This window comes from Dermacentor silvarum, chromosome 11 (assembly GCF_013339745.2).
Source record: "Dermacentor silvarum isolate Dsil-2018 chromosome 11, BIME_Dsil_1.4, whole genome shotgun sequence".
Lineage (NCBI taxonomy): Eukaryota > Metazoa > Arthropoda > Arachnida > Ixodida > Ixodidae > Dermacentor > Dermacentor silvarum.
The window spans coordinates 110254944-110276183 of NC_051164.1; the positions used below are offsets into that span (position 1 = coordinate 110254944).

General features: G+C 49.1%; 1 protein-coding gene and 1 long non-coding RNA gene across 4 annotated transcripts in view; one reads left to right on the forward strand and one right to left on the reverse strand.

The window, feature by feature from the left end:
- The window catches only part of LOC119432878 (uncharacterized), a 47037-nt gene extending 44000 nt beyond the window's left edge, over positions 1-3037 (reverse strand). For both annotated transcript variants that reach the window (XR_007464287.1, XR_005188191.2), the window contains exons 1-2: positions 2960-3037; positions 1472-1537 (exon numbers count right to left, since the gene is read on the reverse strand). This is a non-coding gene — a long non-coding RNA (uncharacterized LOC119432878). The remainder of the gene's footprint in view (positions 1-1471; positions 1538-2959) is intronic.
- Positions 1-4936, forward strand: part of LOC119432879 (uncharacterized) — a 118627-nt gene extending 113691 nt beyond the window's left edge. For both annotated transcript variants that reach the window (XR_005188193.2, XM_049658625.1), the window contains exon 5: positions 4816-4936. The gene's annotated coding sequence lies outside the window, so the exon portion shown is untranslated. The remainder of the gene's footprint in view (positions 1-4815) is intronic.
- The last annotated feature ends 16304 nt before the right edge of the window (positions 4937-21240 follow it).

The following is a 21240-nucleotide window of genomic DNA, read 5'->3' on the forward strand; positions in this document are numbered from 1 at the left end:
CAAAAAATGCCTGAACTTGGAGCAAACTTCGTTCAGAGCGACCCCATCTCAGTCCAGATATAACACGATGAACGTGTATGAAGTTTGTCAGTGTAGCCTTAAGAGCAGTAACATATTTTGTCCAAGAAAGACACAATAATAAATCTGGAGTGCCGTTCTGTAGACAACGATGGGATACTGCGACATTGATTTACGCGTGAATTCCCGCACTACACACTCACTAGCTGAGAGTTACAGGCCTCTACGGCGCATGTCCTTCGCCGTGACGGTAGCCGCACGTTGAAGCCTTGCATGTACTTGTAGACGTGTGACCTCAGGTACAATTGTCATCCGCGTACGTGCTGATATGCGTTGTGTCAGGTAGCTTGTCTGCATGGCCCACCAGTATAAAATATGGAGCTAAGGACGCCACCCTGCTAAGGTCATGTCTATCAGTCTCGCCCTCCGTAGTGGACATGAAAATGCATACATCCGGCCACTAACTCCGATATCTTCAAGCGCTTGAAGAATCGAATAGACATTGTATCCTATAGTATCCAGAAATATTGCACAGAAGATACTAGGTCGATCACATTTCTCTTCGGATAAAATCGGATTAGCCGTTGATAAAATCCACCACTTCTCTCGAGTAGCCATTCCAGTCTGCTCCATTACTTCACTGGTGCGGGCATTTCCCGTGTGTCAGCAGAGAGCCACAAGCCGACTGCACTTCGAATTCTCAGGCACAGTCGCTGATTCCCACGTAGAATTGTAGAGCGACATGAGAATTTCTCGAGCTTTCACAGCAAGATGACAAATCGTATGCGATCCGATCTGGTCCTGGACAAGATGACTGGCGGGAAGCAGATATCGCCGCGTCGAGCTCGTGCATAGTGAAAGGCGCATCCAGACGGAATCGTGGTTGCATTGGCAAACCGGTAGAGGGGAAGTTCCTTATGGTATATATGTGGAATCATTAATTCAACCCATAACATATGGTTGATCTTGTATGAACCAGTAACGCTGGCCAGACAACACTGCAATGAAGCTGAGCTGCAACTTCGTGCCATGTCACCGCTTGAACGGAAATTTGTCCATCGAAATGTACATAATTGCAATTCATTGGGCTGCCAGTTTCATAAAATCGTTCACCTACACCCTACTCAATAACCGCGCTGTTCCTTCCAGAATGTAGGCTACTGCGGGCGCTTCTACATTGTATCTGTCCTAGTTCGGAAAGGCTGCGCCACTCCGCAAAAATACCGAAGATATTCTACTACACCAGTGATCGTTTAAAAGCGTTGCATAATACTTCCTTCGCGCGCGACCACTTCATGTTCGCAGAAATGTTGTGAATTCGACGATCTGTCCCGTGACACTTCACTGTCCATTGTTCAGTGTGCGACAGTTCATTATTGTTAGAGCACTTTACCGCGGGAAAACACATTGCGCAAGCCGCCCGCGAACTGTGACGGATAAAGGTTACACGCACCTCGATGGTCTGGCGGCGCCGGGACTAACACGGGACACTGGCTCGAGGATCCAACTCCACGCACACCTGCACAGATTCAGATAGTTTACCGTTGTTACATCAGACGATGAAACTGCCAAGATGCATGCGTATCTCAACGTACGACAGGCCCAGAAATAAACAGAATAGGTTATACACTGCATGCCGACGCGTGTCGCTGGCTGCTTCTGTTACAGTCCTTAGCAATCTTGTCGAAAATTTGTCCCTGTATCGCATGTTCCCTCACCGGAGGTTATACATACAGCGGCAACACACAGTTTCAACGACAATGTTATGCTACTCCTTCAAGCGGTCTGCGCTTGAATGGCGGACGACAACCGCCTCACTGAGATCAGTCTTCCTATAGACGTTCTAGTTAGAAACGCTAAACTGCCTATTCCTACCTGAGGTAGGAATAGGACGCTTCTTGTATGTACTGTTCCCCAAGCATAGCCGAGCGTCTGTGTTTCGATGGAGTCGGTGCGCTGTAGCGTCCCACTGTCGCACCAACAGCCCCTACGAACTTCGCCACGTTTCCAGCAATTTTCTCCTCCTTGATTGCCGAAGGTAACAGGTTGTGCAACAATGCTCTAAGCAAGTTTTGAAATTATGCGAATATTTACAAAAACAATAAAAACGCCGCCTCCGTGCATTTATTGGAACGTATCATTGTGGGTGGCTCGCACATGCGCAAATCGCCGCTTCTCTTCCTGGATAGCAAGCGAACAGCTTGCTACGCAGATATCAGCGTCAGGATTCCTGTCGACGATAAGCGAACGTAAGCGTTGACGTAGCACGCACTTGTCCCCCTCACCCGGGCGATAAGCAGGCTCACGCTCCTGGTGGCCTTTCGTAAGGCGATAACCGTGCCGCTACGGTAGCCGAGTGGGTAGAGTGTCGAGCTCGCACTCGAAAGGGCCCACGTTCGAATCCTGGGAGCCGGCAACGCGAAGAGCCGCAGCGCCCATGGGGTTCGAAGCCCACGATCGAATCCTGGGAGCCGGCAAGGATTTGCACGCTGCAGCGCCCATGGGGTTCGAAAGACGAGGGCCGCCACTCGGGCGTAGTGGGGGACAAGATGAGACTTTGCGGTTTTTTCCGCAAAGTCTCTTCTCGCGTCTCCACGGGTACCTGCGTGGGCAGGTGCCCGTACTTCTTTTGTTTCCTTTCTTTTTCACGCCGATCGGGCCTGCCCGCGCATTTGCGCTAGCGCGTTGAAATTCATAATGAATGAATACCTTTGCGCCAGCGACATACAACTCCTTCGGAGTGAAAGAATAACAGCGCGAAAAGACAACACACATGCGTGCTGTCGTCCTTGTATTTTCGCGCTGTTATTCTTTCACTCCGAAGGAGTTGTATGTCGCTGGCGCAAAGGTATTCATTCATTATGAATCACAACAAATAAGACTACTGTTGTTTGACTGAGTCAAGACGCCCGTGAAACGTGAAGAACACAGCTGCACTCACCTGCTTCAGCTGGCAATACGAGGACGTCTGGTGGCTCCGGGACTCACATGGAAAACGGCTCGAGAATCGAACTCCTGCACGGGTTGAAATTAAATGTCACTCCGGGTGTTGGGTTCACAACAATTCATATGAGTTCTGTAACAATGAAGGCTTGTGGGCACATACAGTATATGAAGTGCCTCGGCATTATGTTACGACACAGAAAACATATTTATATTGGCTTATATTAATAGAAAAGGGATACAAAGGGTGCACATTTATCCCCATGGAATTATCGAGAAACAGTTCGAAATGAAGACATTCCCAAACAGCTTTGTCGCCTGCTTTGCTTTTTTTTTTCATTTGTTTGGGTTGTCACGTGGCATAACTTCAGTAAGAAATTATGCTTAAATTATTAAATATAGGCATCCTGGCCCGTTTCCTGCAAATACTGCTACATCGATTTATAGAATGCGTTTTTCAACTGTGGAGCTTGGTCAAAAATCCGTATGGGCACTAGACCACCTGCATACGTATTCTACCAGAAAACGCGCATTTAAACCATTCATTTGGAACACTGCCTACAGATTACCCATATCATAGCCCCTAATTATCCCCAGATATAAACAAAATGCCTTGTTTAGCTCAGAGAGGACGCCGGAGAAACAAACTACGAATCTCGTATGATGCACTAAAACACATGAAAAAAATGAAGGTTTAGAGAGCGTCGCAGCTTGTCTGCATACTCTTGGAATGGACATTGCCGTGGAAAGCTTTGACGTCACAGTCACATCTCATGTAGGGCACCGATGGATAGTATCTGAGCAGCGGTGACAAGGACTGCATTGAGGACCATAGACAGCCACCAGCATCTTAGCGTGAATAAATACATGCATTATGAAAGCATATATTGGACAAAGAATTCAACAAACCGCCAGAAAATTTAGACCCTAATGGCACACCCCCGTTTCATAGCAGCAGCTCTTTACGATTGCGAAAGAATAGTGCTCAAAGCATACTACCATAGCGGTAGTATGCTCGAGGTCGCGGGTTCGATCCCGGGCGTGCATGGTGGCGAAATGCAAAAACGCTCGTCTACCTAAATTTAGGGGCACGTTCAATAAGCTCAGGCGGCCCAAATTATTCCGGAGGAGTACCTTACTGCGACCGGCCTGATAATGAGATCGTGGTTTTGGCACGGAATACCCCAGAATTTGGGGAGCACCTGACCAATGCGGTGGGCAGGCCTGCAACGCGGCAGAAGGTTCTAATAAAAATAATCTCCGGAAACTGAACAACGTTTAACAGACTAACCTTTTAGAGTTAGGTTGGCCTCCTTTGTGAGGTTAGAAGAACTGGTTGGGGCCGAACTCAGCATAATGCAGGATATAGAAGTGTTGGGTAGAGTAAAGTTCAGTGACCATAGGTTGGTGAGGCCTCAGATTTCTCTCAAATTGAAGAGAGAGAGAGAGTAAAATTAGTCTAGAATAAACAGACCATCTAGACACGCTAAGGGTAAAAGAAGACGTATGTAGGCTGGTGCTTGCAAACAAACATGATCTTTAGAGCAGAAATCATAATATGCGTTTTTTTATTGGCGCAAGGCCTAAGATGCCATGGCCAAAGAGCCCATGGCGTATTATGAATGGAGTGGACAGCATAAAGGTTTCGACGGTGCTCAAAGTCAAGGGCTGAGAGGCACGTGTTGTAAAACATTTTGCACTACAGCGCACTGCATATAACCTGGCCAGATGATTTACATCGGCTAAAAACTTTCAGACTGTTTTAAAATCACAGCGACTCATAGTTCAGAAATAATGCTCGTGAAGAGGGACATACGCGATAAAAGTGCGTTTAACGTTGGTCTTATATTTCAGGACACTCGACAAGAACATGGAGGACTGTAAGAATGTCGCCACACCTATCACACGTCGGAGGATAACTGCCAGTAAGGAGAGTCTTCCATAGGTACATCCTATCCTTAGTCTGCAAAGAAGCACTTTCTTGAGTCTTGTTTTCTCTGATATCCACATTCCTATTCGTGGTTTGGTCATATGTAGCTTATTTGACACTTACTGCTTCATGGCGCAAGAAAGGATTTAGGTCTGTGGGAGGGCTAGCTATGTTTGTGTCGGCACATTCGTCTGCAGCTACATTGCATTTTATGCCTCTATATCTAGGTACACAGCATACCTGTCGGTAGTGCTTCGAGGGCAAGAGTGGCTGGAACCCAAAAGAACAAAGAAGACCACGTTTCGTTCTGCGCTCTCATAGCTCTGGGGGTTGCGGCCAAGGATTCAGTAGTTGCTGACTCGTTTTTGTTTGTTTTAGTAGAGTATTGTTGTATAATAAGTGCATTTTTGCTAACCAGACCGATGTCATTTTCGTCGCCAGGGGCTTTCTTCTGGTCCGCCTCTATTCCCTGGCAGGATTTACCTGTGGATTTGTTTCTGCACAATGGCGTCACATCAGTTCCCGTGGCTATCATCCCAACCAATGATGGCATCATACGGATTAAGAACCCGAAAGCAATTCAGGCGGAACTGCGATCGGCGACAGCCCATTTCCTGAATATCACAGAGGTTCGCTAGTTCGGCAGAGGAGGTATTCTATGTTTGCTTCCAATCCGGTAAGCCCATTCATTCCACCTCACTTCGCGTGTGTGAAAGGGCTTGTGCGTGGCGTTGATGTGAACATGACACCAACAGAAATATTAGAGATGTTTTCACCAGCAGGTGTGGACGTGTGGTAGACCAGAATAAAATTACTACTGAATCGGTCATTCTAACATTTGCTGGGACAGATAGACCAACAGAAATTAGCCCCTAATCTATCTCCACCTCTATGCCCTCGTCCTATCCAATGGGTAAAGTGTTGGCGTTACGGACACACTATGAAAGGATGTAGGTCTGCTCCCAGGTGCCGAGTTTGTGGTGATGAACACAATTCAAGCGATTGTATCAGCAAGGAAGAAAAGTGCAGCCTCTGCAATGAAGGCCACTCTGCTGGTTATTTGAATTGCTCGGCAAGGGCATGAGAAATACAAATCCTAGAAATCGTTGAACGAAGACGTTGTTCCCGTCAAGAAGCCATAGCTGAAATGCAGGCTAGATCACAGGAACACGCAGCTGTCACAGCCCGTCATACAATGGCCACGGATGCGTCTCAACTTCTATTGCTGATGCTGTCGAAAGGGCAATGGAGAAGGCCATGAAGCGCCTAGCTGGAAACCTTTGCGAGTCCTTGTCACAAATCCTAACTAACCAGATGGCACAAACTACTGAGTGTCCACGACCATCAAATGAAGAGGTAGCTCCTAAACTCACGTCCGAAGATGATCAAAACCATATGTTGATGTAAACAAGAATCACAGTGAAGGCATCAATTAGGATGCACAAAGCTCACGTAAAATGTACATCCCCCCCCCCCCCCGATCGATAAAACGATCTAGATCCCCTTTGTCGAAAGCAGCCGCTACACTTATACACTCAAAGACCAAAAAATACCTGAAAGACAACCTTACAAAGAACCATTTCTTAGAATACAGCATTTTAAGTGAGACAGGTACTGAGTCAATCCTTTCGTAACCATAGGATTCCTCAAAATTCTTCATTGGTATTGCCGATCGATTCCATAATAGATTTATTGTAGTTGGCATCGAAATTCGATGGGGGCGAAATGCGAAAAACACCCGTGTACTGAGATTTAGGTGCACGTTAAAGAACCCCAGGTGGTCCAAATTTCCGGAGTCTCCCACTACGGCGTGCCTCATAATCAGATCGTGGTTTTGGCACGTAAAACCCCACAATTAAATTTAGAAATTCTCCCCGGATATTATTGCACTGCAAGAAACATGGCTTTCAACACATCAATATTTTCATATAAATAACTTCCGATCTTTCCGATTGGACCATCCATCGAAAGGAGCAGGCTTAGTATTCTTCACAAGGCCGCCTTTGACGAAGATAGGTCCTGCTATCGAAACGTTGGCCAGCCTTTCTGAGGCACCTTATCCCTGTTTATAATCCTTATTCCTCATTAGTCATAGAGTTAGTCTCAAGGTGAATATTTCATATTAACATATGTCTCCTGAAAGCAAAATTTTTGCCTTAGATGTAACCTGCCTACCATTCTCTTTAATAAATGTATACTTTCCTGCCTCGGACATCGATGTTTGGATTCCGCGGTGACGTCATGGTGCAACAGATCAATGTGGCAAACGCTTGTGGGATTAGTCAGTAGATAACCATATGACTTGCCTCAACACTAGAATTCCTACATTTATTTGCAATCGGTCGCGCTAAGCCTTAGATTTAAGTTGCGTAATGTTTTCTTCTCTCCGGTTCGGCTTCCCGACACTCCAGCAGGACGTGGAAGATGGTCAGCCTCTCACCACATCTACCACAGGTTGGTGGTTCATCACCAGCAAGCAAAAAATTGTGGGTGCCGTACGTGTGTCCTATTCTGAGACGGCAGAATATGACGTCAATTCGTCGTGTTTTCGTAGCTGAGGGCAGGAAACCTAACTGTGGTTTAATCATGTGAAGTTTATTACTTGTTTCAGCGTCCCACAAGCGTTGCCAGTGGCTTCGCAGTTTCTTTCGCAAGAAAGGTTTCAAGTCTGTTGCAGGAACAGCTACTGTATGATTACTAGTGTGTGATTTTTGTGTTTGCAGAGTGACATCAGGGCTTTCACAACGCTTAGAGAGTCTGTAAATATAACTGTTTTTTGAAGTTTTGTTTTCGTTATATGATTCACAGATGACAATAAGTGCATAGGCCTCAGTCGTAAAGATACTTGTTTGCGAGTGGAGTACACCAGATTCCGAGAAAGATGGGCCGACGGCTGCATAAGAAACCCCGGCATGTGACCTAGAAGCGTCTGTGTAAAACTCTGTACACGACTTGGATTGAAGCTCTAGGAAATGCATTTTAATGTGTGCCTCTGGAGCGTCTTTCGTGACCTCTACGAACGATGTGTCACACTCTATGATCTGCCACTGCCACGGCGGTAACAGTTTAGCAGGAGACATTGGTCGATGTTCAAGCACTGGAACACCCATCTGCTCACTAAGATTCCTTACACGTAATGATAACGGTTTCCTCGCTGCAGGTCGGTTATGGAAGAGTGTAGCAGCGGTCATATCGTTTATGGTGGAATAAGAAGGATGTTCATTGTTTGCTTGTACTGTCAGAAAATACGTGAAACTGCTATATGAACGCTGCAGATGGAGTGACCACTGGTTCGACTCTACATAGAGGCTCTGGATGGGGCTTGTTCGGAAAGCACCGGAGGCGGATACCTAAATGGTGAACGGGGTCTAGTATTTTTAATGCACTTGGCGTTGCGGAGTTATAAATTATAGCTCCGTAATCAAGGCGTGAGCGGACAAGACTGTTGTACAAGTTTAGGAGGCATTTTCGATCACTACCCAATGTTGTGTGCGAGAGAATTTTTAAAAGGTTCATTGTCTTCAGATATTTAAGATGGGGGATGAAGGTAAGCTTAGAGCCCAGAATTATGCTCAGGAATTTGTGTTCGCTGCTCATGGATAGTTCCTCTCGATTGATCGTGTGATTTGTCACCGGTGTCACGCCTCTTTTGTTTGAGAAGAGTATGCATGTACTTTTCTGTGCGTTTATTTTGAACCCATTTACATCAGCCCATTTAAAACTGTGTAATGCAAGCTGCACCTGTCGTTCACATATAGCGATGTTACATGATTTGAAACCTATCTGTACGTCATCGACATACACAGAATAAAACATGCTGCGTGGAATGACTGTATGCAGGGAGTTCATTTTTACAATGAAAAGTGTGCAACTAAGTACACCCCCTTGCGGCACGCCAGCCTCCTGGGTGAATGTTTTAGATAAAAAATTGCCCACTCTTACGCGAAACGTGCGGTTAGACAAGTAGCTTTCGACTGTGTTTAACATATTTCCGCGGACCCCCATCGCAGAAAGATCTCGCAGAATCCCGAAGTGCCATGTCGTGTCGTACGCTTTCTCTAAATCTATAAATACAGAAAGTAAAAACTGTTTATGAATAAACGCATCTTTCATGTTTGCCTCGATGCGAACAAGGTGGTCTATTGTCGACCTACCTTCTCGGAAGTCACACTGGAAGGGGTCTAGTATTTTGTTATTTTCTAGGAAACTGATTAAACGCCGGTTTATCATTTTTTCATACAGCTTGCACAGGCAGCTCGTTAGTGCTATTGGCCTGTAGCTGCTGGCTAAGGACGGGTCTTTGCCTTGTTTAAGTATAGGGATGACTATGGCTTCTTTCCATGAGGACGGAATACAGTCAGCCGCCCACATGGCATTAAAAAGAGACAGGAGTGGTGTCAGTGTTTCGGGGTGTAAGTACCTAATCATTTCGTACATGATACGATCGCCACCTGGCGCCGAGTTGTTACAACAAGCGAGAGATGCTTTAAGTTCGGCTAAGCTGAATGGTTGATTGTAAGCCTCACTCGAAGAACCTTTGCGGTTAAGAGACTGCCGCTCTTCGCGTTCTTTGAACTTCAGGAAAGTTTCTGTATAATGTGATTCACTTGATACATATTCAAAGTGTTCACCTAGACAATCCGCCTGGTCTTCCAGGTTATCACCTTGGCTACTTACTAAGGGTAGAGGATGTGACTCCCGGCCTATTAGTTTATTTACCCTATTCCGGACTTTTGTTTCGTCGGTGTATGAATTTATACTGGAAATGTACCTTTCCCAACTCTCTCTCTTTGCACGTCGACGTGTTCTTCTGCCCTGTGACTTTGTTTGTTTAAAATTTATCAGGTTTTCAGCTGTTGGGGAGTTGCGAAACAATCCCCAGGCTTTGTTTTGCTTTTTACGTGCTTTTTGGCATTCATCATTCCACCAAGGCAGGCGACGTTTATTAGTCAGTCCATTAGTTTGTTGTATGCACCTTTCAGCAGCGTTAATGATAAAACCTGTTATATACGCCACAGCATCGTCTATCTTAAAAGAGGCAATGTCATCACGGCTTAAATATGTTATTTGTCGGAAAATTTCCCAGTTAGCCGAGTCAACCTTCCATCGAGGAACGTGTGGCGAGCATCTATCTTATTCTGTTAAGCGTAGCATAATTGGGAAGTGGTCACTCCCAAAGGGCTTCTTGAGAACGGACCACTCCAGGTATGGAATTAGTGTACTCGATGCTATACTTAAGTCAATGGATGAATAAGTGTGTAACGCTGTAATACGTAGGCTCTTTCTTGTTAAGTAATGATGCGCCTGAAGAAAACAGAAAATTTTCAATCAGGCGACCTCTCGCATTGCAACGTGAGTCTCCCCACAAAGTGTTATGTGCGTTGAAATCTCCGACAACTATGTATGGCTCCGGAAGTTCATTTATGTAGTTTTGGAATTCGGTTTTATGTAGTTGATAATTAGGAGGGATGTATATAGATGTATATATAGAGCTGACAGTGACCAGCTTGTCAAACAGCACTCCTCGGACAGCAACTGCCTCTAGGGGCGTACGAAGTTTTAGTTCCCGGCAGGCAATACCTCTGCCGACTACAATAGCCAAACCACCGGAAGACACGACTGTGTCATCGCGGTCCTTACGAAAAATGGCGTATTGTCGGAGAAAATTCGTTTGCGTGTGTTTGAGGTGTGTTTCTTGGACACACAGCACCTTTGGATTATACTTATGTAGGAGTTCTTTGATGTCATTGAGATTGTGGAGGAGTCCTCGGACATTCCACTGTAATATTTGTGTATCCATGTTGAATGTGGGTTTTTTGCTGTGTGTTAAGAAAGAGGAATTACTTCACAGAGCCCTTACCCGGCGCCGTGATGCGGTGTTTTTCTTGTTTGGAGCGATCGCGAGACTCTCGCGGCTCCTTAGGCACAAGTGGCGCCGTCTGGCTGGTTGTTGTGTCCATAGCCTCTTGCGAGGCGCTGGACACGCGCTCTTGCGAGCGGTTGTTTGACGAGAAGGCCTCGCCTCGAGAGACGAGGCCCTCGAGGCCACCAGCCCGGAGGTCGATGGCCCCTTCTTGTGAGTTGGCAGAGGAGCGCTAGCCGAGGGGGCGGATGGCGTCGCCGCCGGCCCACTGCGCGTGTGCCAGACAGCCGCCGGGGGCCGATGTGGCGCTGCCCCCTGACGCGCCACTTCGGCAAAGCTGGTTTTTGGCAGGTGCAATACCCGCCTGCGTGCCTCCTTGAAATTTATGTTTTCCTTTACTTTGATCGTGACTATTTCTTTTTCCTTCTTCCAAGACGGGCATGACCGCGAGTATGCGGCATGCTCGTCATCACAGTTGACACAGTGTGGAGTTGTTTTCGCACGTTTCAGAGGCATGGTCACCGGAACTACGTTTAGCACATGTCTGTCGGCCTCGGCAGTTCTGGGAACTGTGGCCGAAACGCTGGCACTTGAAGCAACGAAGAGGATTTGGTACATAGGGTCTGACCCGTAGCTTGATGTATCCGGCCTCGATGGATTCGGGCAGAACACTTGAGTTAAAAGTAAGTATCAGCTGCTTGGTCTGGATTTCCTTGCCGTCGCGCCTCATCTTAATTCGTTTAACATTGATTACATTCTGCTCACTGAAACTCTCTAGGAGTTCAGCCTCACTGAGCTGCAACAGGTCATCATCTGATACAACGCCACGCGTGGTATTCATGGTACGCTGCGGGGTTACTGTTACTTGAGCATCTCCAAATGACACTAGGTTGGGAAGTTTCTCGTACTGTTTCAGATCACGGAGCTCCAAGAGGAGATCCCCGCTTGCCATCCTGGATGCTTTATAGCCTGGTCCAAAAATATCCGTCAGAGACTTTGAGACAAGGAAAGGTGAAACTGTTCGTACTGATTTATCCGACTTTTCAGAATGAATAACATGAAAGCGGGGAAAGTTATGCGTTTGGCGTCCAAAAAATTGGAAAACATCTTCGGTGCGCCCTCTTTTCTGACGGCGATCATGGAGTGGGGGGAATGGTTCAGCCATAAGTATTGGTGCATTTTTCGGAAGCGACGCCAGCCACCCACCATGGAGCCCAACGAGGGGACGCTGCAGAAACTGGAAAAGCCAGGTCCTGCAAACGCCAGCTGTACGCCACTACTATAACCAAATATGGAGTATCCAAGGTTGGCTACCCACACAAGGTTAACCCTAGCTGCCTGGGAAAACGGAAGTAAAAGGGAAGTGAAAAGAAGACAGGATAGATTGAAAGTGAGAGAGAAAGACGAAGATTTAAGAGGAGGACAGGAAAAGGCAACTGCCGATTTCCCCTGGGTGGGTCAGCCCAGGGGTGCCGTCTATGTGAAGCAGAGGCCGAAGAGGTGCGTTGCCTCCGCCTGGGGGCCTTAAAGGTCCGAACAACCGGCATCAGCTCAACCTCCAGGATACCCCTTTCCCCAGACACGGCTAAGCCACGCACGTCTACACGCGGGAGGGTCCAACCCTCATGTGCTCGGGTACGTGGTGGTGCAAGTGAGTGCAGGTGAGTGCGAGTGGAAGTGAGCGCGAGTGCGCGTGATTGCCAGTGAGTGTGAGTGAGAGCCAGTGAGTGTGAGTGGAGGTGAGAGCCAATGAGTGTGAGTGGAAGTGAGTGTGAACGTGGTGAGTACCTGTGAGTGTGAGTGGAGATGAGTGTGAACGTGACTGAGTGCTGTGAGTGTGAACATGGGTGAGTGGTTGTGAGCGGAAGTGAGTGTGAACGTGGTGAGTGCTTGAACGATAAGCAGAGGTGATATCGGTTCACCTTGCTTGCGGAAAAATGGAGGCACGTTGTTTGTACAGGCTCACTCACGGTGATGACTTATCGCACTATCAGATTGTGCACGCCAAGATAGAAACCACTTACTAAGGTCGTAATAATCCAAGGATCAGGCATGAGTGAGAAAATGTATAATGAGATGAGCGGATATATTATATTGCGACAGCAATTATATAGACACTCCAAGCGAACTTCTGCCGTGGTCGTGGACGTCGTTGTGAGGTTCCGTATGAAGTTCAAACACGGTAAAATCGTCGCAGCGTGCCGGCGGTACTTGTTGCTTGTTGACACTTGTTGCTCAATCTCGCGCGCGCGAGGGAAAAGGCGGGGCGGAAGCGCGCTGCTTCTGTCGCGCGTCAGGCATTGAGGGGTGGAGGGGGGGGGGGGGGGGGGGGTCGTCTTGCTTTGGCGGCGGCCGCGTGGGTGTCGTATCTCGAAAGCGATCTGCGACGTGGAAAAAAGGGCGCGCGCGCGCCTCCTCTTCAAAGCGATTTGCGACGTGAACAATGTTCAACTAGAGCCGGTAACTTCGTATGCGCGGTGTTTTCGAAGTTTAGTTCGCTTTGAAGCGAGAGGCGGCACGAAGGTCAATTCGCTCGCGGCTATAGCTGCACCTCCTTACTCCAGCGTTCTGACAGCGGGTTTCCGCGGTCATCGAGCGAGATGCGTTCATGTTTACCTGTTCGCGCCGTGACACCGTGCTTGTCTATTTAGTTAGTAGGCGAATGTTTACAAGTTTATACAGCCCATTAAACTACTGTCCTTGCTTCGTATAGCTAGCTCTCTACTAATTTGCTATCGCAATCGAAGCTTCGCCTTTCGGGCAAAACTGCGACATTTTCTTTGATACACCAGGGAATATGTAGGGGCTGGAGCGCTGATGGCAGACATATCCAAATCATGACCGGCAAATTTTGCCATGACTTCCACTGAGTGAAGACGTTAATTACCGTGTGATTTGCTACAGCTTCGCTGGTCATCCGCCTTCAGAGGGTGGAATGGCTCCTCATTTTCTTCCTGCTTCCCTCTTAAACGTACACGTACAGGCTCCTTATATAAACAGGCAGAGCGGAAGAGGGACTAGCCAAGTTAGCACAGAGTAACAGACACGCACGCTCGTATACATGGAGAAAAAATGTCACAGTTTCGCCCTAAGGGCGAAGCAATGAATGCGATAGCAACACAGGCAATGTCATACGAAGTAAGGTGAGCGGCTTTGGTTAGCAATGTAGAAAGGATGCGCTACGAAACTATTGGGCAAATAACATGCAATACTACATCGCTCAGAAAATCCAGGACAGCTTTAGTGCTAAAGAGAGGTTTGTCGCCCAGAAACATAGCGGGATGGAGTGGAAGACAGTATCGGTACGCTAGGGGAAAGTGCCTTTTTCTCTCTGTTTCGGCTTCCCTGCACTCCACGAGGACGTGGAGCACGGTAAGCCTCTCTCCACATCTACCACAGGTTGGCGGGTCATTTACAGTTAAGAGGAAATTGTGGGTGCCGTATGTATGTCCTATTCTCAGACGAGAGAATAGGACATTTGTTCTTCGTATTTTCGTAACGGGATGCCAGGGACCTATTTGTGGCTTAACTAAGTGGAGCTTATTGTTCGTTTCGGCATCCCACAGTCACAGTCACAGGTGAGCGGCTTTGGTAGCAATATGAATTGTAGTAAACATGAGCTGATTAAGTAAGCAGGCGTGCTGCGGCGTAAGTAGACCGACATGAAGAGAAACTCGATGACCACGAGAAGGCGCGTGTGAAACGGTGGTGTTGGTGAGAAGCGCTTCCCGTGGGCAGCGCGTGCGAAGGGACACACCTGTAGTGCTGCACTGCCGATCCGGGCAGCATTGCATGTGTAGCGTGCGTTGGAAAATTTGGCCCGACTATTACTAACTGAATGAACAAGCGTGGTGTGAGCGCGCACAAACAAACATGAATAGATCACACTGAATGACTGCAGACAACGACTGTCAAAACGCTGGCAGCGAGCGCATACGCCGCCGCGGATGAAGGTACGTGCGGTCTATCGCTTCAACGGAAACTGAGCGGCGAATGCACGGCGCATAAAGGTCAGAGCCATGTGGAGATAAGAGACGGTGCGGACGAGCGAGCGACGAGCGCGGTTGTTGGCAGAGTAGAAGTGCGCCCCCCCCCCCCTCCCGCGCTCCCTCCGGCGCTGGCTTCCCGCTTCCTTGCTTGCGCGTGGGTGATTGAGTGCGTTCGCTATCCGTGATAGCGCGCGTCCCCGCACGCTTCCGCTCGGGCATACGGCGCACGGCGAAGATTTTATCTATAGGGAACCTCACGGCGACGGCGACGGCGACGGCAGAAATCCGGTTGAAGTGTCCATATAATTGCTATCGCAATAAAAGCAAAGATGCCATGATAGATACCGCTTTGTTCTCCCTGGAGGAGTAAATAACTTTATTGAGTCCTGAGGAACCCCTCCTCACCCACTCTTTGTTTAGTGGTCGGCAGGGGTCGCGGGCCGCACCCACGTTGGGACGGGAAGCCCGTGAGCCTCCGCCCTTTCTTGAGCCCTCTGGACAGCCCGGAGCTGGGTCTGGTGGTCGTCGCTTCGCAGGGCGTCCTCCCAGTCTTCTTTACGGAACATGGTGCCGCTTAACGCGGAGCATTGCCAGAGCATGTGTGCTAGCGAGCAGTATGATTCGCCACAATCCGGACATTGCGGCTCTACCTCTGATGAATAAAGGCTCAGTCTGCCTCTCGAGGGGAACGATCCTGTCTGAAGCATTCTGAATATCGATGACTGTGGTCTATTGAGTTTAGCGTGGGGGAGCGGAAAGGCCCTCCTCGACAGCTGATAGTGCGTTGTTATTTCGTTGAAGGTGAGTAGCGGGTCTCGGTGCTCCCCTCCCTCCCCGCCACTTCGCTCTCCACGATCGCCGCGGTGCGTAAGTCCTCGCGCGCTGTCGTGCGCCAGCTCGTTGGCGTTGGGAAAGTCGGGGTGCACGTCGGCCCCCATGTGGCCCGGAAACCATTTGACGATGTGATGACCCGCGGCTCCCTCGTTGCCGAGGACGGCCGCCGCTTCCCGCGATATGGAGCCCGAGGCGAATGCTCTGGCCGCCGATCGCGAATCTGTGTACACGTAAGGACGTTCGGGGTCCCTCATTGCCATGGCTATTGCCACCTGTTCGGCCACTTCGGACGTTACCCCCTTGACCGATGCCGCGTTAATGATCGTCCCATCCCAGCGTATCGAGACGGCCGCGTACCTTTTGTGTTTGTTTCGGCGTTAAGTGGTTGACTATGCGGACAGTCAATCTCTCCCTCTATTTCCCGCTCTCTTGGCTCAATCCGACCGAAGGGGAGCTTAGCGAGCATGGGCGGCAAGCTTGTACACGTCTAATGTCAATGACAGAGAGATGGACAGAGAGAGTTTGGGGCTGACGTCAATGTTTATGTCACAATGAATAAAATGAAACGAAAACTTTAGTCGTGCTTGTTTTGCTCTACTTTGCAGTGTTAATAAACCAGCTCTCTTTAATAATTGAGTCAATGAATCCGTTAATTTGTATTTATTAAAACATAACCTTATTGCCTTCCTCTGCACCCATTCCATTCTTGCAATAAGTTATTTTGTGTACGGAAACCAAACAATATTGGCGTGCTCCAGCACTGTTCGAACAAGCATTTTGTAGGCCAGCAAATTTTATCTGGGGGCGAAAGACGAAGATGTCTTTACCGAAGAGTAAAAACCGAAGAGTCGGTTTAGTCCTCAGCATGTACATTGATTTCCACTTGAGGTTATTTTGTTAACATGGCTTTCCCATCGGAGAGCGTATGTTAAAGTGACACCTAAATATTTACGCTGAAATGCACAAGTGAGAGGTGTGTCATTAGATACTTTTAGTATTGCGGAAAATGCTTGCGTTAGCGTTAGCGTGTAACGCACGCTAAATCTTTGCGGAACGCTTTTCGATAGAGTTTTAGTATAGCGTAAGACAACGATGCGCCGCTAAGAGCAAAACCATCTAGCTGCGAGTAGTCAAAGCAGCAAACTGAGCAGCTCGACAACCAAACTAGCCGTGTGGATCCACGCCAAGCCTTGAAATGAGCCTGCATGTCAAGCGCTCGGGCCGAGGGTGCCACCATGCATAGGTGTTATAGTGAGAAACTCTATGCCACCATGTTTGCAACGCTAAAAACTTAGCGAGCGTTTAGCGTCTCCGCTATATTTGAAAAATAGCAGACGCATGCTACCCGCAAAACTTAAATAGCGTTCTGAGCATGCGCAGTCTGACCCCGCTATTTTATTGCGTTTAGCGTGGTGCCATTTCCGCAATACTAAAACTGTCTATTAATAATGTAAGTAAACTCAGATATCTGTTTCTTTCTTACTGTTAGCGTTACAAATTTTTCGGCATTTAGAGTCATCTGTCACTCCTGACACCACAGAAAAGGCAGAATTTTGTATATGGTGATTATCAATGTGATTAATTTCGCGGTGCGAAATACAATAGTCAGCAGTAATCGACGGATGTTACCATGTAATCGGGAAGGCAATTTTTTTATGTATATTAAAAATAAACCTGGGTCAAAAACACTGCCTTGGCGCACTCCCGATGCAATAGGTGCTAAATTTGAAGCTTCGTTATGAATATACACGAATTGTGAGCGGTATAGATCGGCACAGTGACTCATGAGTGCACTCACTCACACTCGCACTCATTTCAAAGGGGTGAGTGCGAGTGAGTGCCAGTGAGTGTGAGTGGAGGTGAGTGCGAGTGAGTGCCAGTGCAGTGTGAGTGCAGGTGAGTGCGAGTGAGTGCCAGTGAGTGTGAGTGTAAGTGAATGCGAGTACCAGTTAGTGTGAGTGCAGGTGAGTGGGAGTGCGAGTGAGTGCCAATGAGTGTGAGTGCAGGTGAGTGCGAGTGAGTGCCAGTGAGTGTGAGTGTAAGTGAATGCGAGTGCGAGCGAGTACCAGTTAATGTGAGTGCAGGTGAGTGGGAGTGCGAGTGAGTGCCAGTGAGTGTGAGTGCAGGTGAGTGCCAGTGAATGTGAGTGTAAGTGAATGCGAGTGCGAGCGAGTACCAGTTAGTGTGAGTGCAGGTGAGTGGGAGTGCGAGTGAGTGCCAGTGAGTGTGAGTGCAGGTGAGTGCGAGTGAGTGCCAGTGAGTGTGAGTGTAAGTGAATGCGAGTGCGAGCGAGTACCAGTTAGTGTGAGTGCAGGTGAGTGGGAGTGCGAGTGAGTGCCAGTGAGTGTGAGTGCAGGTGAGTGCGAGTGAGTGCCAGTGAGTGTGAGTGTAAGTGAATGCGAGTGCGAGCGAGTACCAGTTAATGTGAGTGCAGGTGAGTGGGAGTGCGAGTGAGTGCCAGTGAGTGTGAGTGCAGGTGAGTGCGAGTGAGTGCCAGTGAATGTGAGTGTAAGTGAATGCGAGTGCGAGCGAGTACCAGTTAGTGTGAGTGCAGGTGAGTGGGAGTGCGAGTGAGTGCCAGTGAGTGTGAGTGCAGGTGAGTGCGAGTGAGTGCCAGTGAATGTGAGTGTAAGTGAATGCAAGTGCGAGCGAGTACCAGTTAGTGTGAGTGCAGGTGAGTGGGAGTGCGAGTGAGTGCCAGTGAGTGTGAGTGCAGGTGAGTGCGAGTGAGTGCCAGTGAATGTGAGTGTAAGTGAATGCAAGTGCGAGCGAGTACCAGTTAGTGTGAGTGCAGGTGAGTGGGAGTGCGAGTGAGTGCCAGTGAGTGTGAGTGCAGGTGAGTGCGAGTGAGTGCCAGTGAAATGTGAGTGTAAGTGAATGCAAGTGCGAGCGAGTACCAGTTAGTGTGAGTGCAGGTGAAGTGGGAGTGCGAGTGAGTGCCAGTGAGTGTGAGTGCAGGTGAGTGCGAGTGAGTGCCAGTGAATGTGAGTGTAAGTGAATGCGAGTGCGAGCGAGTACAGTTAGTGTGAGTGCAGGTGAGTGGGAGTGCGAGTGAGTGCCAGTGAGTGTGAGTGCAGGTGAGTGCGAGTGAGTGCCAGTGATGTGAGTGTAAGTGAATGCGAGTGCGAGCGAGTACCAGTTAGTGTGAGTGCAGGTGAGTGGGAGTGCGAGTGAGTGTGAGTGCAGGTGAGTGCCAGTTGAGTCCGTGAAGTGAGTGTAAGTGAATGCGAAGTGCGAGCGAGTACCAGTTAGTGTGAGTGCCAGGTGAGTGGATGCGGTGAGTGCCAGGTGAGTGCGAGTGAGTGCCAGTGAATGTGAGTGTAAGTGAAGCAAGTGCGAGGTACCAGTTAGTGTGAGTGCAGGTGAGTGGGAGTGCGAGTGAGTGCCAATGAGTGTGAGTGCAGGTGAGTGCGAGTGAGTGCCAGTGAGTGTGAGTGTAAGTGAATGCGAGTGCGAGCGAGTACCAGTTAATGTGAGTGCAGGTGAGTGGGAGTGCGAGTGAGTGCCAGTGAGTGTGAGTGCGAGTGAGTGCCAGTGAATGTGAGTGTAAGTGAATGCGAGTGCGAGCGAGTACCAGTTAGTGTGAGTGCAGGTGAGTGGGAGTGCGAGTGAGTGCCAGTGAGTGTGAGTGCAGGTGAGTGCGAGTGAGTGCCAGTGAGTGTGAGTGTAAGTGAATGCGAGTGCGAGCGAGTACCAGTTAGTGTGAGTGCAGTGAGGTGAGTGCCAGTGAGTGTGAGTGCAGGTGAGTGCGAGTGAGTGCCAGTGAGTGTGAGTGTAAGTGAATGCGAGTGCGAGCGAGTACCAGTTAATGTGAGTGCAGGTGAGTGGGAGTGCGAGTGAGTGCCAATGAGTGTGAGTGCAGGTGAGTGCGAGTGAGTGCCAGTGAGTGTGAGTGTAAGTGAATGCGAGTGCGAGCGAGTACCAGTTAATGTGAGTGCAGGTGAGTGGGAGTGCGAGTGAGTGCCAGTGAGTGTGAGTGCAGGTGAGTGCCAGTGAATGTGAGTGTAAGTGAATGCGAGTGCGAGCGAGTACCAGTTAGTGTGAGTGCAGGTGAGTGGGAGTGCGAGTGAGTGCCAGTGAGTGTGAGTGCAGGTGAGTGCGAGTGAGTGCCAGTGAGTGTGAGTGTAAGTGAATGCGAGTGCGAGCGAGTACCAGTTAGTGTGAGTGCAGGTGAGTGGGAGTGCGAGTGAGTGCCAGTGAGTGTGAGTGCAGGTGAGTGCGAGTGAGTGCCAGTGAGTGTGAGTGTAAGTGAATGCGAGTGCGAGCGAGTACCAGTTAGTGTGAGTGCAGGTGAGTGGGAGTGCGAGTGAGTGCCAGTGAGTGTGAGTGCAGGTGAGTGCGAGTGAGTGCCAGTGAGTGTGAGTGTAAGTGAATGCGAGTGCGAGCGAGTACCAGTTAATGTGAGTGCAGGTGAGTGGGAGTGCGAGTGAGTGCCAGTGAGTGTGAGTGCAGGTGAGTGCCAGTGAATGTGAGTGTAAGTGAATGCGAGTGCGAGCGAGTACCAGTTAGTGTGAGTGCAGGTGAGTGCAGGTGAGTGCGAGTGAGTGCCAGTGAATGTGAGTGCGAGTGAGTGCCAGTGAGTGTGAGTGTAAGTGAATGCGAGTGCGAGCGAGTACCAGTTAGTGTGAGTGCAGGTGAGTGGGAGTGCGAGTGAGTGCCAGTGAGTGTGAGTGCAGGTGAGTGCGAGTGAGTGCCAGTGAGTGTGAGTGTAAGTGAATGCGAGTGCGAGCGAGTACCAGTTAATGTGAGTGCAGGTGAGTGGGAGTGCGAGTGAGTGTGAGTGCAGGTGAGTGCCAGTGAATGTGAGTGTAAGTGAATGCGAGTGCGAGCGAGTACCAGTTAGTGTGAGTGCCAGTGAGTGTGAGTGCAGGTGAGTGCGAGTGAGTGCCAGTGAATGTGAGTGTAAGTGAATGCGAGTACCAGTTAGTGTGAGTGCAGGTGAGTGGGAGTGCGAGTGAGTGCCAATGAGTGTGAGTGCAGGTGAGTGCGAGTGAGTGCCAGTGAGTGTGAGTGTAAGTGAATGCGAGTGCGAGCGAGTACCAGTTAATGTGAGTGCAGGTGAGTGGGAGTGCGAGTGAGTGCCAGTGAGTGTGAGTGCAGGTGAGTGCCAGTGAATGTGAGTGTAAGTGAATGCGAGTGCGAGCGAGTACCAGTTAGTGTGAGTGCAGGTGAGTGGGAGTGCGAGTGAGTGCCAGTGAGTGTGAGTGCAGGTGAGTGCGAGTGAGTGCCAGTGAGTGTGAGTGTAAGTGAATGCGAGTGCGAGCGAGTACCAGTTAGTGTGAGTGCAGGTGAGTGCCAGTGAGTGTGAGTGCAGGTGAGTGCGAGTGAGTGCCAGTGAGTGTGAGTGTAAGTGAATGCGAGTGCGAGCGAGTACCAGTTAATGTGAGTGCAGGTGAGTGGGAGTGCGAGTGAGTGCCAGTGAGTGTGAGTGCAGGTGAGTGCCAGTGAATGTGAGTGTAAGTGAATGCGAGTGCGAGCGAGTACCAGTTAGTGTGAGTGCAGGTGAGTGGGAGTGCGAGTGAGTGCCAGTGAGTGTGAGTGCAGGTCAGTGCCAGTGAATGTGAGTGTAAGTGAATGCGAGTGCGAGCGAGTACCAGTTAGTGTGAGTGCAGGTGAGTGGGAGTGCGAGTGAGTGCCAGTGAGTGTGAGTGCAGGTGAGTGCG